This window comes from Rutilus rutilus, assembly GCF_951802725.1.
Source record: "Rutilus rutilus genome assembly, chromosome: 1".
NCBI lineage: Eukaryota > Metazoa > Chordata > Actinopteri > Cypriniformes > Leuciscidae > Rutilus > Rutilus rutilus.
In genome coordinates this window covers 11,724,027-11,741,850 of record NC_140209.1, presented here as the reverse complement: position 1 = coordinate 11,741,850, position 17,824 = coordinate 11,724,027, and positions in this window count along the sequence as shown.

Below are 17,824 nucleotides of genomic sequence, written 5' to 3'. Positions count from 1 at the left end.
AAATATATATATATATATATATGTATATATACACACAAGGATAGATGTAAACAAATTCTTAAAAGGTCAATATAAGCCTTCTCTTTAAATAATTGTATTATGCTTTATTAGTGACACATTTGGGTAGAGAATATATTCAAAATCTGAAAATACAGTATGAGAACAATTAACTGCACAATTACTAGAAATGTTTACCTTGGATATTATACAATTTGCAAGCACAATTTGTGGAAAAAACAACAACAACTGTGAACCAAATATATATATATATATTGTCCTTGCATTCTTGTGGCTCAGTCACACACCTGAATGAAAGGCTCATTATGTATGCAGCCTCATTATGAGGGGGCCCATTGTCTCCTCAGGTGTGAATCACGCCCACCCGCATATTGCCTTTCCAAACAAAAAGTGTTTTACAAAATTTAAATCAATGTATTGTTTTATGTGAATGGTTAGGCAGGATGATTTTCACATCATTTTGAAGAAAAAACTCTAGGCGACAAAATGCATTATTCAGAAGTCTTGTGGACACATATATAGTATGTGTTTTGTGGCCTTATTTCATACATTTTCATTTTTAGTTTTTTCAATAACCATGCATAAACATTATTTTCTCAAAAATACAAACATGTACATACATGTTGCTCACATATTATGGTAGCCCTGTTTGTGCTAAATCGAGTGTAATTATACCTTTGCCATTAATATGTTTATAAGCAACTGAAAAAAGCACAAATGTAAGAGCATGTCAGAACATCTCAAGGACCCCAAAAACACCTTAGACCCCAGAGGGTTAACCTTTATATTAATCTTTGCAAATTGCTAGCACGCTTCACGATGATTGCGGCTAAGGTTTACAGTCAGGGTACATTATGGCATGTTTTCTATGTACAACGTTCTCAATATAATTCATAATCCCACGTTTATAATGATCAACGCGTTATGGTTATTGTGTTATTATTACAAACGGTGTACACACAGAACAAAGGGGCGGGGTGAGCAAAGCTCATTATCATTTAAAGACACATGCACTTAAACGGCGTGCTCAAAACAGAGCTGTTTTTGACCAGGTAAAATAGTGTTTTCTTGCAATACTAATGAGAATTTTTAAAGTATATTACAAACTTTTAATTTAGACCCTAAAGAATCATATTAGCTTGTACAAAAATGGCATTTTATGACCCCTTTAAAGTTGTTCTGATAAAAAAAAAAATCTTTCATTAAGAGTGTTTAATTGTGTTAGAGAGACTTTAAATAGTACTTTATACAGTACAGACTGATTCAGAGCAGCTTCACTGGGATAAACAGAAAAATAATGATGCAAACAGATTCTCCTGACTCCTGTAAAGACAAGTCATTATTCAGATCAATTCAGTTTAGTGGTGATTTGCTTAAATAACTCTGTAAGGTTCATCAATTATGAAATGAGTTGAACTCAGATAAGCAGAAGATAGTAGTGTAGGCCTTGTTCCCTTTTGAATGGTCAGTCGTATTGTGTAGCTATATGCAATGGGGAAAACCCCTTTTTCTCAGAATACTGAAGTCTTTTTATTAAATAACGCAGTACTACTGCACAGCCATAACAGTGCAGAGAGTAAACGCATGCTATTGGCTGGTCAGTGGGAACTGCACGAACCTATGGCGGAGCAGCGTAACTGTGTAAACCAATCGGTGCACCTCCCGCCAATCTGAGCGCAGAGCCCACCAGAAGGGGAGGGGCATCTGCTAATAAAAGAAGGTAATTTCGCCATAGGATTCAGATTTGATCTCCTTCAGCGACAAAAACACTGCTGATTTCTTGAAGAAGCCTTCTTGCCGACGAAAACAGCTAGGCCAGGCAGCAGAACGAGTATCTATTCAGCAGAAAAGCGGACTCCGGCCAGCTGACTCAACCCTCTGCAGCTGACTGCATCATCTCACCTGCGGCCAGTCCGGGCGACTACTATGGCAATTTTCTGTGTTCTCCGCTGACTCACGAGACTGAGAATGACGCTCCTCTCCTGCTACTATCAGGTGAGTATAACAAGAGCTGATTCACTAAAAGAGCATATTTTCGCCTACGTTTGTTTTTCAAAATGCCGCACCTCTGAGCGCACCACTTGCTGGGCACGCCCCCGTAAGCCGCGTTCATTTGAGACAGACACTCTCACTATGAGAGCGCGAGTCTCGCGTCGCTGCGACTCCTCCCCTCAATCTCCACTGTTCTCCTTTTCTCAAGCATGAGACGAAGAAATAATGAAGCCGTAGGGCTGAGTGAGCGGGACTAAACGAGTTCACTGCAGCAAGGGAATCCCCTTTCAGGTCAAGACTGAGATCATATGCTCGTGTAGCTTGCCGGGCCCGCCCCCGCTAGACGCCTGCAATGAAGACTGATGCTCTCACTATGAGAGAGCGAGTCTCGTGGCTGCAGTTAGAGCGAACACAGCGCTGACTACTTTCAGATGTATACAGCACTGACAATGACGCTCTCTCCCCTGTGACTCAGGTGAGACACATAAAGTACAATATTGTGTCGCTTGCCGGGCCCGCCCCCGCAAGACACGTTCATTGTAGAGAGACAATCTCACTGCGAGAGCGTGAGTCTCGCCTTGCTGCGTTCACAGACCACTTTCTTTAAAGAAAGCAACTCTTCCCCTCATTCTTCAGCACTGAAACAGGGCTGAATAAACGGGACTAAGTGAGCTCACGTCAGTCTATTTCCCGTGCGTCTCACTATCTCTGTAGCAGGAAAATTCCAAAAACAGTGAGAGCGAGCACAACACTGACTACGCTCAGCTGAGCACAGTGCTAAGTGTGATGTTCTCCGCTGTGATTATCAGTTGAGACTCATTAGAACGTCTTTCGCCGCCGTTTATTCTTAAAGTGGCGCGCCTCTGAGTGTGTCAATTGCTAGGGTTGTGCTCATGCAAGCCACATTCATCAACAGCTAGCCCTCTCACTGGGAGCGCGCGAGCTCCGGCTAACTGCATTCGCAGACCACTAGGGGCTAAGTGAGCCCATGCCAGCCTATGTCCCACGTGTCTCACTCTCCTGCTGGAGCAAGCACAGTGCTTAAGGGTCTGCAACTGAAAAAGATGTCTCTCCCCTGTGGCTATCAGGGACAATTATTGAGCATATCACTCTCTAAAGAGCATCTTTAGCCAGTGGTTGTTTTACAGCCCCGTGCCAATGTGTGTGTCACTTGCCAGGGCTGTGCCCACGATCGATTTATCCGTGCCACTGATCGCAACAAGCACTTTGATCACTTGATTTAAAAAACAACACATTTCAGCGCCAGATCGCCTTATATTTAACAAACAAACTAAATTAATGCTCCTCTAGTTAACTGGAGATGATTTATTTATTTCACATTCGTGCCACGAGATGTTTCAAAAGTGGTGGGGACAATATCGACCTTAGCAAAAAGTGGTGGGGACAATATCGACCCTTAGCAAAAAGTGGTGGGGACATGTCACAGCGTAGAGGTGTGTTTTCAGCATAGATTCAAAACAGTCACATGATCTGATATATCCGGTGGAAGACATGGGGCTGCTACAGAAAATGCACAATCTCCTTTGGTTTTTAACCGTGATTTGGGAACATGTAAGAGCAAACTCTGGGATGATTTTAGGGGTTAAGCGGAATAATGATGCTGTAACAGACATGCTAAATACTCTGGAGCAAGACCATGCAAACCTTTAAAAACCATGGTCAATACTTTATATTGGACTCTAAAATCAACAGGAAGCCAGTGTAAATATGCCAGCACCGGAGAAATTCTAGACCATTTCCCTGTGCCTGTCAGCAGTCTGGCTGCTGCATTTTGCACCAGCTGCAACCTTGATAGCAACTTTCTAGACAATCCCAAATATAACGATTTGCAATAATCCAATCTGGATGAAATAAAAGCATGAATGACAGTTTCCATGTCCTTAAAATACATAATTCTCTTCAATTTGGCGATGCTCCACAATTGATAGAAACTACTTTTAACCACGGCATTGACTTGTTTGTCAAATTTCAGCTCCAAATCAAAATTACACCAAGGTTCCTCGCTTAGGTTTTGACATTAGTGGCTAAGGGGTCAAGATGTACAGAAAGCTGTTTGGCTAACTTTGGGGAACCAAAAATCACCACTTCAGTTCTTGACTCATTGAGCTGCAAAAAATTAGCAGCCAACCACGCACTTATTTCGTCCAAACACTCAAACAAAGTTGTAATGTTGGAGTCATCATTACATCTCATGGGCACATATAGCTGGATATCATCAGCATGACAATGGTAAGATACATTATATTTTTGGCAGATGAAGCATATATAGGGAAAATAAAACAGGACCAAGACATGAACCTTGAAGAGCCCCTGAGGAAATAGGCTGAGAAGACGAAATAGAGCTTCCAAGCTCCACTGCAAAAGATCTTCCATAGATATAGGAGGAGAACCACTTAAAAGCAAGCCCCCTAATCCCACCCCACTCCTTCAAGCGGTCAAGAAGGACCCCATAATCCACAGTGTCAAAAGCCACGCTAAGGTCAAGAAGCACTAAAACCACACAATACCCAGAGTCTACAGACAGCAACAGATCATCAAAAAATTGTGAAAACACTTTCACAGGCTCTCTCAGTATTATCAACAACAGCTGGGCCTACAATGTTCGGGACTGTATTTATTGCTAGAAATAACACTCTTGGACAATGATGATTCTGTGAGATTAAAACTGAAAAGTATCGTGCCTCAGCAGATTCAACAAACTGTTGGTGAGTAATCTTGCAGTCTCTGAGTATCTCATATGACGACACTTGGAGCTTATCTTTTTTTCATCTCCTTTCAGCCTGTCTCCATTTTTGCCTAAGTAATCGACTCTCCGCATTAAGCCAGGGCTGACCTACCTTTTTAGATTTTACCTTTTTAAAGGGGACTATGGAATCCAGAATACCATTGCATTTTGAATTAAAACTAGCCACTAACATATCTGACCCCTGACAAGATGGAGACAAATCCATGACACACAGCTGCGTATGAGACTTAAACGCCTTAGAGAACTCAGAGGCAGTCAAAGCATTAATGGGCCTAACACAACGACCAACTGACTCACAGCCTCGAGTGGGCCTAGTAAAAAACATTACATTAATAATGTAATGATTTAATAGCCCAATGTTTTCTATAACAAGCTCACACACCAGAACACCCCAGGACAAAACCAAATCTAAAGTGTGGCCTTGTAAGTGAGTAGATCCCACTACAGACTGAGTAAGGTTAAAATAAACACAGTTACAAAATCTTGTACTAGGGGCCTATCCGGGCAGCAGATATGAATATTAAAATCCCCTAATATAACAAGGCTGTCAGAAGCAAGTGGTCATAGGAGATAAATTAAAAATTAAAAGACAAATTAAATCAAGTGAGTTTCTATGGACTATTTTATGCAAACAACCAGCTGATCATGGCTTACTCCTGCAGTTCAAAGTGACGTTCTAGACATTCTACTAATACTCTACTAATACTCTACTAAGGCTACGTTCACACTGCAGGGCTTAATGCTCAATTCCGATTTTTTGAAAAAATTCGATTTTTTTGTAAGGCCGTTCACATTTCCAATTAAATGCGACCTTTTGTGATCTCCTGTGTGAACGTGAAATGACCCAGAAGTGACCCGCATGCGCAGAAGAGTACTCAACGGTCAACGACATCACTTGTTGTTTGCGGAAGTACTGTAACTAAACTTTAACTAACTGTGATTCTCTCTCACACACACACACACACACACATGAGCGCGCGCAGCGACCGTTACACAAGAGCCAGACAGCAGCCGCTGACGCTGACCTATCTAATATCAGATTCAGCACAAATAAGTTAACATAACGTATATATAATGGCCGTGGGCTTTTTTTCTTTTTTTTTAATTAACGGGCTCGTCGAGGTCGACCCGTTCGGCAGATTTACCTCAGCTCGACGAATATGCAGTCCGTTTTCAAACCGACGACTACTTCAATGCAGAATTATGAAGTTTTTTGCGTATCAATGACGTGCGGGTCGGATATATGCGACCTGGCCGTTCAGACTGAAGTCGCATTTCAAAAGATCGGATATGTATCGGATTTGGGACCACATACCCAAGTGGCCTGGGTCGCATTTGAAAAGATCGGATCTGTGTCGTTCAGACTGTCATGAAAAGATCAGATACAGGTCGCATAGGGGCAAAAAAATCGGAATTGGGTCGTTTCAGCCTGCAGTGTGAACGTAGCCTAACACTCTAATGAGAGATAGTAAGACATGTAGGTGCAACATATACTCAACAGAATGTGTTAAAGGGACCATTAAAATAAAGTGAAACCATGTTTTGTAATCTTTTAAACTAAAGTTACGGCTATCTCCTGACCCCCTCACACAATCGCTTGTCAATGCAGGCGTCTGTTGTTGTTCCATCCCTTTAGTTTGGTTTTATACTGGGAATCAACAGCCCGGGCCAGTGCTGCCACCTTGTGGAACAACCGATTACTGCAAAACAATGCAATTCAAAGCACATGTGCGACCTGCATGGAAAGGTTAAATCGAGTGGTGCGCATACTATTCTGGTGATGATCTGTATCACATCCACTGTATGAGGAGCCTTGCGTACACATAAAAACCTAAATATACTTGATTAACAGAGAAATAATCTGGAAGCGTCTCTCTCATCTCTGTATTCTTAATACCATAACAATCTTAATAATCACCATAGCAAATACAAAATTCTGAACGGCTGTTTGAAAACATGCAAATACTGTTTGACATTCTTCTTCTTAACATTCGGTGTCAGAAACAGAAAGTTGTATAGTGCTTTATTTCTGCTTTTCCAGGAGCGCCACCTACAGTGAGAGAGTGAATTTGCATCTACTGCTATCTTATGCATTGGTCTGATCCAAGCGGCAACATTCTGATCTGAAAAATGAAGCCTACCCGGAAGTGCGAAAAACTGCAATACATCGAAAATCCGCTAGAGGGAGGTCCCAAAAGGGAGCAAATGTCCATAGCCCCCATGTTAAAATGTCCGTTTTCACAGCATAAATTCATGGTTTTACAGGTTGGTCCCATGGACTTTTATTGTATTTTTCGATAGCTTCCGAGTGCCTGACAACTGTGAGGGGGGTGAATTTTTTTCTAACTCGTTAGTTTAGATCGTATTTAGATATAAAATGTATGACAATAAGGGCGTGGTTAACTTTGATTGACAGCTTGATTGACAGCTGACAAGGCAGCGCCACGGAGAATGACAACATAAGAAGCGCCATTTTTTAATACAGTTGACATATAATACTACTGTTTCTGTATCATGAAATGTAGTTTTAAGAGTTTTTCAGGCGAGAATGTAGTTGTTTAAAGCTCAAATCTGTGGTTTATTTAAAGATTTATGAAGATTTTATCCAGTTGATCCAGCGATGACCGGGCGCTCGGCGTTCATGTACCCCGCCTGGAGCAGCCTTTTCTCGGCTCGTCGTTCTGAGGTTTGCCGCCAATGCCGCGGACTCTGGAGTCTCTGAAGTGGTTAAACATGAGATATAATTCGTCTTGTGTATATCTGATGGGCGATTTTTGGTCTCGTGAATCTATAATTTTTTCCCTGGGCAATCGTTTTGGCTGAGGGGAAGTTTCATAACTTTATAAGCTATTTAACTTTACCGATGTATGGTTAGACTAGAGCGCTGACTTTGTATGTTTGACTGAATTGTTTGCTTTATTTGTATAGCTTCTTATACCTTTTACTTATACTTTTATAATGGCTAATATTGATAAAGCTGAAATTTAACAAAAAAGAGACTGGGTTGAGTTTTGTCATTTTAATACAACGAAGATGATCTGTAATGTTGTTTACTGCAAAATCTGTTGTTTAGTACAAATGCACATATTGCCTGGACCATAACATGTTTAATATTTTTATATTATATTTAAAATGAAAAGAGGCAGGTTTGTGTTTTATATTTTGTTTTTTCATAAATAGGCAAACGTTATGTGCAGTTGAATATAATCAATACGCGTTGCCTGAACCACATTTGTGTGGCTATAATGTTTAAGATTTCTTTAAATGAAAACGAAAAGAGTTAGTATGTTGTTTTATAACATATTTCGTTGCCTAAAATATACGCAGAGATAACCGGAGTAGCACAGCGAGCTGAGTGACGCGCGCTGCGTTAGAAGGTGGGCGGGGTTAGGATTTCCCAAGATTTTCCAAGATGGCGCCGCCCATACCCCCCATAAACGGCTTCAAACCAAGGGGCAACATTCTGATCTGAAAAATGAAGCCTACCCGGAAGTGCGAAAAACTGCAATACATCGAAAATCCGCTAGGGGAAGGTCCCAAAAGGGAGCAAATGTCCATAGCCCCCATGTTAAAATGTCCGTTTTCACAGCATAAATTCATGTTTTTACAGGTTGGTCCCATGGACTTTTATTGTATTTTTCGATAGGTTCCGAGTGCCTGACAACTGTGAGGGGGGTGAATTTTTTTCTAACTCGTTAGTTTAGATCGTATTTAGATATAAAATGTATGACAATAAGGGCGTGGTTAACTTTGATTGACAGCTTGATTGACAGCTGACAAGGCAGCGCCACGGAGAATGACAACATAAGAAGCGCCATTTTTTAATACAGTTGACATATAATACTACTGTTTCTGTATCATGAAATGTAGTTTTAAGAGTTTTTCAGGCGAGAATGTAGTTGTTTAAAGCTCAAATCTGTGGTTTATTTAAAGATTTATGAAGATTTTATCCAGTTGATCCAGCGATGACCGGGCGCTCGGCGTTCATGTACCCCGCCTGGAGCAGCCTTTTCTCGGCTCGTCGTTCTGAGGTTTGCCGCCAATGCCGCGGACTCTGGAGTCTCTGAAGTGGTTAAACATGAGATATAATTCGTCTTGTGTATATCTGATGGGCGATTTTTGGTCTCGTGAATCTATAATTTTTTCCCTGGGCAATCGTTTTGGCTGAGGGGAAGTTTCATAACTTTATAAGCTATTTAACTTTACCGATGTATGGTTAGACTAGAGCGCTGACTTTGTATGTTTGACTGAATTGTTTGCTTTATTTGTATAGCTTCTTATACCTTTTACTTATACTTTTATAATGGCTAATATTGATAAAGCTGAAATTTAACAAAAAAGAGACTGGGTTGAGTTTTGTCATTTTAATACAACGAAGATGATCTGTAATGTTGTTTACTGCAAAATCTGTTGTTTAGTACAAATGCACATATTGCCTGGACCATAACATGTTTAATATTTTTATATTATATTTAAAATGAAAAGAGGCAGGTTTGTGTTTTATATTTTGTTTTTTCATAAATAGGCAAACGTTATGTGCAGTTGAATATAATCAATACGCGTTGCCTGAACCACATTTGTGTGGCTATAATGTTTAAGATTTCTTTAAATGAAAACGAAAAGAGTTAGTATGTTGTTTTATAACATATTTCGTTGCCTAAAATATACGCAGAGATAACCGGAGTAGCACAGCGAGCTGAGTGACGCGCGCTGCGTTAGAAGGTGGGCGGGGTTAGGATTTCCCAAGATTTTCCAAGATGGCGCCGCCCATACCCCCCATAAACGGCTTCAAACCAAGGGGCAACATTCTGATCTGAAAAATGAAGCCTACCCGGAAGTGCGAAAAACTGCAATACATCGAAAATCCGCTAGGGGAAGGTCCCAAAAGGGAGCAAATGTCCATAGCCCCCATGTTAAAATGTCCGTTTTCACAGCATAAATTCATGTTTTTACAGGTTGGTCCCATGGACTTTTATTGGATTTTTCGATAGGTTCCGAGTGCCTGACAACTGTGAGGGGGGTGAATTTTTTTCTAACTCGTTAGTTTAGATCGTATTTAGATATAAAATGTATGACAATAAGGGCGTGGTTAACTTTGATTGACAGCTTGATTGACAGCTGACAAGGCAGCGCCACGGAGAATGACAACATAAGAAGCGCCATTTTTTAATACAGTTGACATATAATACTACTGTTTCTGTATCATGAAATGTAGTTTTAAGAGTTTTTCAGGCGAGAATGTAGTTGTTTAAAGCTCAAATCTGTGGTTTGTTTATAAAGATTTATGAAAATTGTATCCAGTTGTGAGATCCAGCGATGACCGGGCGCTCGGCGCTCATGTACCCCGCCTGCAACAGCTTTTCCTCGGCTAGACGTTCTGAGGTTTGGCGCGGACTCTGGCGTCTCTGTAGTGGTTAAACATGAGATATAATTCGTCTTGTCTATATCTAACAGGCGATTTTTGGTCTCGTCACTCTCGTGAATCTATAATTTGTTCCCTGGGCAATCGTTTTGGCTGAGGGGAAGTTTCATAACTTTATAAGCTATATTTAACTTGTACCGTTGTATGGTTAGACTAGATCGCGCGCATGACTTTTTATGTTTGACTGAATTGTTTGCTTTATTTGTATAGCTTCTTGTAACTTTACCTTTTACTTATACTTTTATAATAGCTAATATTGATAAAACTGAAATTTAACAAAAAGAGACTGGGTTGAGTTTTGTCATTTTAAATTTTAATACAACGAATATGATCTGTAATGTTGATTACTGCAACATCTGTTGTTTAGTACAAATGCACATATTGCCTGGACCATATTAAAATGTTTAATATTTTTATATTATATTTTAAACGAAAAGAGGCAGGTTTGTGTTTTATATTTCGTTTTGTTATAAAAAGGCAAACGTTATAGTGAATATAATCAATACGCGTTGCCTGAACCACATTTGTGTGGCTATAATGTTTAAGATTTCTTTAAATGAAAACGAAAAGAGTTAGTATGGTGTTTTATAACATATTTCGTTGCCTAAAATATACACCGAGATAACCGGAGTAGCAGAGCGAGCTGAGTGACGCGCGCTGCGTTAGAAGGTGGGCGGGGTTTGGGTTTCCCAAGATTTTCCAAGATGGCGCCGTCCATACCCCCCATAAACGGCTTCAAACCCGTTCTTCAGAAAGTCTATGGGTGACGTCACAGACGCTTTGTCCATATTTTTTACAGTCTATGGTCTGATCAGACAAATTGCATGTGAAAATCGGACTGAACTTTCGTGTTGGTGTGAACATGAGTTTATAATGTCCTCTCGCTCATCGTGGCTGTTGGGAAACTAACTTACACAGAAGAGACTTTTGTTTCTCAGCACATAAAGATGAACTACTCACCGTGATCTCAGACTGTGGTGATGTGGTTTCTGCACTGTGTGGATCTTCATGTGTCGCTTCAGGTGAGTTTTATAAACTGGTTCCACACTGATCACACGTGTGCGGCTTCTCTCCGCTGTGGATCCTCTCATGTGTTTTCAGAGTGACTGAATCTCTTGTCACAGTGTGAACACTTGTAAGGTTTTTCTCCAGTGTGAATTCTCTGGTGCAGTTTTAAACTGTTTGCTGAATTAAAAGTCTTCTCACACTCAAAGCACATGTGAATTTTCTGATGTACTTTTAAAGTTGAAGTGAAAAACTCTTTCCACACACAGAACATGAATGCGGCTTCTCCTTCGTATGAACTGTCAGGTGTTTCTTCAGGTCTGATGCACAGATAAATGTTTTGCCGCATTGATCACAAATGAACGGCTTCTCTCCAGTATGGATCCTCATGTGAACATTAAGATTACCTTTGTATGTGAAACTCTTCCCGCACTGATCACAGGAGAACGGCTTCTCTTCAGTGTGAACTCTCATGTGATGCTCAAGACATTGTTTGTTTGTGAAACTCTTCCCACATTGATGGCATGTGTACTATGGTAGCATGTGGGTAGCAATTTTCTCTTTGAAATGTAATATGTAAAAATGACAATGCATTTCTGTATTTAAATGTACATTTTCCATTACATTTGTGCAGTGTTGGTGCAAAATAAAAATGATGATTCAATTATATAATTTACATTTGCCATTTCATACACTAGTTTTAATATGTAAATTGAATACATTTTTTAACACTTTATAAGTGTATTACAGAAATGATTAGATATTTTAACTTATTCAAGCAATAACTGTCGCAATTGATAATTTAAATGTTATTTTTCTTAATTGCATTTACACTCACAGTTGAGACACTTTCTATTGCATTTTCATTAAATGTCCCGCAATGAATGTTGCAAAATTCAGTGTGAAATTGAAAATGCATTCCGAGCCGAACACGCCCCCTCCACTTAATGGAAATGCAATCGCAAGTGTCTTAACTGTGATTGAATTAATTAATAATTATTTTTTTATACATTATAGACAAATCCCATGTTTCTGTAGTGAGAAATATATGGGATGAATATAGTATCAAAATGATTAACACGTGCAAGCACTATAATCCATGAACTATAATCCGTGTTCTAAACATATTTTGTCTGCAATAATAAATGTACAAAAAAGACAAAACATCTATAAAAATCAACATGATCACACAATTTGTTTTTTAAATATATATATTTTTAAACTGGGTGGTTTAGAGTTCATAGCAAGTTTATAATTCAACTGTTAAAGCATGAAATAAGGTACCACGAATTAGTGAATTTGAGCTTAATGTGGGTATATTATCAGTAAAAAAAAAATCAGCCATATGCATATATATCAATGCGATTCATAACCCACAAATGTTGTGCACTAGAGGGAGCCACAGGACTGCAAATTCTTCAAGATCTGAGTGTAAAGGTGCTGTATGTTACTTTTTCACTCTACTAAAGCATACAAATAGCATAATATGTTTATAAAGCTTAGAAGAGCCAGGACATTTTTTTTTTATATAACTCTGATTGTATTCGTCTAAAAGAAGAATGTCATACACACCTAGGGCCCTATCTTGCACCCAGCGCAATTGACTTTGCACACCGACGCATGTTTCATTCCTATTTTGCACCCGCGCAAAGCGCGCTTTTCCCTCCACAGAAGCACGTCGCTAAACTAGGGAATGAACTTGCGCTCCCTGGGCGGTTCAGCGCAAAAAAGGAGGTGTGTTCCGGCGCAAACGTTCCCTGGTGCTATTTTACTGTTCCATAAAACAATTGCGCCACTGGCCAGAAAAAAACCTAGTCTAAAGTCAGTGGCGCGTTGCGCGTTGTTCATTATGCTATTTTAAGGGCGCATGCTTGATCATAATGTATAGAGTGCACAACGCTCATACACTGTGATTCTCTAATCTACACAGAAGCAGCAGTTTTCATTTTTGCAAATCATATTATTACAAACGATAGATAAATAGATAGATAGATAGATAGACAATTTATTATAAATATAATAATTTATTATAAAAGCATACATCTAGCTTACACATTTACCCACATTATTATATGCCTGTTTAACCGAAGCTAATTTGGGTGTGTTTCTCCCATCCCCAATGTCACTTCTCTCTCTTTTACGGCCGTGACGTAGTTGGTCTCCTCGGCTGTGAACCGCTCTTGACGCGCGCCTGGCAAATCCGCCGTTATAATAGCAATACGCCAAGGAAAAAGTGCGTCTGCTCTTAAAGGGAATGTGAGATGATGCTCTGATTGGTTTATTTCACGTTACGCCCAAACCACACCTATGAATAATGAAGCTACTTCAGACCAACCCCTTTTAGATTTGCGCCCGGCGCAAGAGTCATTTATCCCGCCGGGAAAATAGCAACAGCGCCGAGACCCGCCCACAAAGTTACTTGCGCATTGCGCTTTGACACTTGCATTTCAGATCGTTAAAATAGGGCCCCTAGGATGATTTGAGGGTGAGTAAATCATGGGCTAATTTTCATTTTTGGGTGAACTATCCCTTTAATACGCTTAAAACAGTGAAGATGATGCATTGAAACACCAGCACTGTGACGTTACTGGACATCAACCACACGCTAATAACTTTTCATTGCTGTCTACTTTTGCCTCCTTTTATATATAACAGTTCTATCTAATAACGTATTAAACTAATGATTAATAGCATACAGTTATTATAAAGTGTTACCTATTATGTTTATTATCTGTGTCCTGTCACTGTCAGTCTGTTTGTGCTGTGGAAGCTTCTGTCACCAAAACAAATTCCTCGTATGTGCAAACATACCTGGCAATAAAGCTCTTTCTGATTCTGAAATATTAGATATAATGGCAGTTTTATTGAGTCTAATGGGCTTCTGTCTGTTTAAATGTGAATTATTGTCATTTGGAGTTTGATCAGTTTTGGCTCATTTGAACATTCCATCAATGACAGTCTGTGGGATTTTTGCTGGTTAGTTCACCCAAAAATGAAAATTCTGTCAGTAATTACTCACCCTCATGTTGTTCCAACCATGTAAGACTTTCGTTCATCTTCGGATCACAAATTAAGATATTTTTGATGAAATCTGAGAGCTGGATCACTCCTCCATAGGCTTTCAGAGGGACTATTTGAATTATTTTGATAGTGCAAACGGTTGAAGAGTTACAGTGACATGAATACAGCTTGGTTGGCTGTGTCGTCGACAACACATCCAGTTTTAAAGGGTTAACATACTTTTATTATTATTATTATTATTATTATTTTGAAAGTCCGTTGCTCACGGCCTCTGAATACACATACAGACAAACCATGGGTCACAGGAAGGGTGGGATGTTTATCAGCACGTCAGTAGTATTATGATTCACTTTGTGTCAAAATGATTGATGGTTTTTTATTAATGATTATTGATGGGTTTGACCTTTTGACCTTGCCCCTCCCCCCTGCCCTTGGGTTGACCTTGACCTGCCCTAGCGGTGACCTTGTGTGTAATTGAATAATAGGATAATTGAATAATATGTCTATGACCTCATGAGTATAAGGGGATTCATTGTTTAATATTTGAACTTTGATATAATGGAAGTTATGAGGGTTATTTTTGAGATCTGACATCATGATGTGTGTGATATAATGGAAGTTATGAGGGTTATAGATATCAGTGTGTCGCATGCAAGCATCAGCATCGAGCTCCCTCCCACCCTCCACATTCCAGAGCGCAGGGGGATTGCTTTTTTTTTTTTTTTTTTTACTTTTAAACTGTTTAACTGATACACTGTAAAAAATAAAAATGCTTTTCTTAATTAGTGTTTCTGTCTTGTTTCCAGTGCAAATATCAAAAAATTCAATAAAGATGCATTTACTAAAGTACGAAAAATTTTCTGGGGGAATTAATCAAAATTCAAAAATCAAAATTAAGTGAGTTTTTGCTTAAAACAAGCTAAATTATTTGCCAATGGGGTGAGAAAAATAATCTTAATTCAAACAGAAACAAGATTATTTTTCTCAACCCATTGGCAGATTCTTTTGCATTTTTAAGCAAAAAAGCAACTTAATTTATATTTATCTCCCCAGAAAACAAGACATAATATCTTATGTCATTTTACTCATGTAATAAATGCATCTTTATTTAAGAACTTTTAGATATTTGGACTGGAATCAAGACAGAAACACTAAGTAAGAAAAGCATTTTTGCAGTGTAGTATTAATCTGTCAACATTTTTTACTTCCGGTTAACGGTTAAATGGTCAATATGAGCATCCCTAAAAAATAACACATTCTGGGTAACATTTGTTGTTTTTGATAAAGTAGTCTACTGCAATACGACTGAATTATCAGTGTTCAGAATCAACACACAGAGGCTGTGTCCCAAACACACCCTATACCCTCATTCACTATTCCCTACACTATTACTGATATAGTCCACAGGACAGAGTGAATCCAGACACTGATGAACACCTGCTGTTAACAAGCAGAATCACTGAAGGACAGAGAAACATAAGAACTACAACTGACTGAAGATAAAAGACATTAAATCTGTGAAGATCTCAGCAGAGGAGGATTAAACACCTCCACAAACAGCATTACCAGCTTCACTTATTACTAACCAGACTGACTTTATTTCTGTCAGACGTCTACAGAAGCTCTCATTGAGAATTATTAGAGGTCTAGATGATGACATTTTATTGAAAATGATGGATTCATTTGAAGTCACCATTGTGGTGAACAGTGTTTGCTGTTATTGGGTTCTTTGACCTTTGACATGTTCAGTGTCATTCCTTCTTTGGCTGATTGTGTTGTTTTTAACGCACATTTGTCAAGAAAAGCTGAGATAAAATACAGTCAGGTGATGTTGGTCATGTGTTGATAGGGACATAATCAACCTTAATTTTCCCTGAAGGGTGTACAGCAAACAAGCTAAAGAACACAGAAATAGTTTTTTATAAGGTTTCAACCCCCAAAAAAACAAGCGTTTAAGGAGACAAAGGTGGTGTGGCATCGTGAGAGGGTTTGTCAGAGGCAAGGTATGTGCCATCTAGGTGGTTGCAGCAATGGGGACTACAAACCAAGATGGCCACCTGGTCCCGGACTACAGTTACCAGGGACACAGCTGTTGTGAGTGAAGGAGAAAAGCTGTTAATGAGCTGAGGACAGAGAGACTGGCTGTTTTTTGTTAGAGAGCATAAAGAGAAGCTGGAAAGTGTTTTGGTTAAAAAGTGTTGGAGTTTTGAGTTGATTATTAAAAAGAAACCAGTGACTTGGAATCACTTTAGTGATCCTCTACCTCTCATGATGCCACAGTGGATACAGGCAATAAGACATGAAGCATCCGCTGGAAGAACGGGTTAATTGTGGGATCCTGACACTCAGTAAGCACTAAATATACACTACGTGTGCAGTGAACATTTTGTTACTTAGTCAAATATCAGTTTTATATATTATATTTCTGTAAGCTAAGCTATACCGATCGCCGATTACTTTCCCCTCCCACGGGTGTAATGTTCTCAGAGTAATATGATACGTTACACTCTATCTCAATTGCCAGTATCCACTTTTGTGTCCTTATGTATAATCATATAATCTATGTGATCAAAACAACTCGCAGTGACCCAAAAGGAGTAGGCAGAAGCTTTGCTTATTACACATACTGTACATTTCAGTAGATATTTTACATTTCAATTGTCTTTTTCAGTGGTTCTTTAGGGCTTCCAAATTACAAAAGCACAGGCGTTGACATGTAAAACATATATTGCCAGCATCAAAACGGTACAAAATGTTATGTATGAGAAAAAAAGAAGAAGAAAAACCTAACATTAAAATAAGCTAAAACAACAAAATTCAACGATTTTTTTAAATTGTTTTGGAAACCATCTTGGAAACCTGGATATACAAGATAGACTAAATTTAAAAATGGGATTTTCTAGACCTGGAAAAGAAGATCTAAGTCCAGTATGGTCAAACTAACACACATGCGTTTCTGCCTAATTGTTGTCTTTTGTCCTCTTTGTGTTCTGGCTTTGAGTTCTAGCGCTTCCAGAACTATTTTAATAACCTTTGGTCTAGTTTTAATTTAGCAATGTGGAACTAGTGTGACTACATATTTTCAGGAGTATTTTCAGAGCGGTGAACTCACTGTTGAGGTTTGGAAGAGTTTATTAATTTATTAGAGAAACACGTGTGGTTAAAGAAGAAAGAAAGAAGAGGAACTGACATCTTAACCCACACAGAACTGATCATCTCTGAACCCAGTTTGGACTGAACCTGCTAAAACAAAAATAACTTATTTAATGGATAAATACAAGTATTTGTCTGGTACCTTTTACTGGATGCTGAATAAGACAAAACATTTTAAAATGCACTTATTATTCAGTCCCATAAGTACATAAAAACAGTTATTTGTACATTATGGCATTAATAACCTTATTAATATTGGTTGTCATTGCAAGAGTAAGACATGTTGTCATTCCTTAAAATCATGTTAAGGAATACATAAAGGATCTGCAATATATGGAAGTTAATCTTCTCTTGTTTTGTCTTATTCAGCATCCAGTAAAAGGTACCAGACAAATACTTGTATTTATCCATTAAATAAGTTATTTTACTTTTACTAGGTTCAGTCC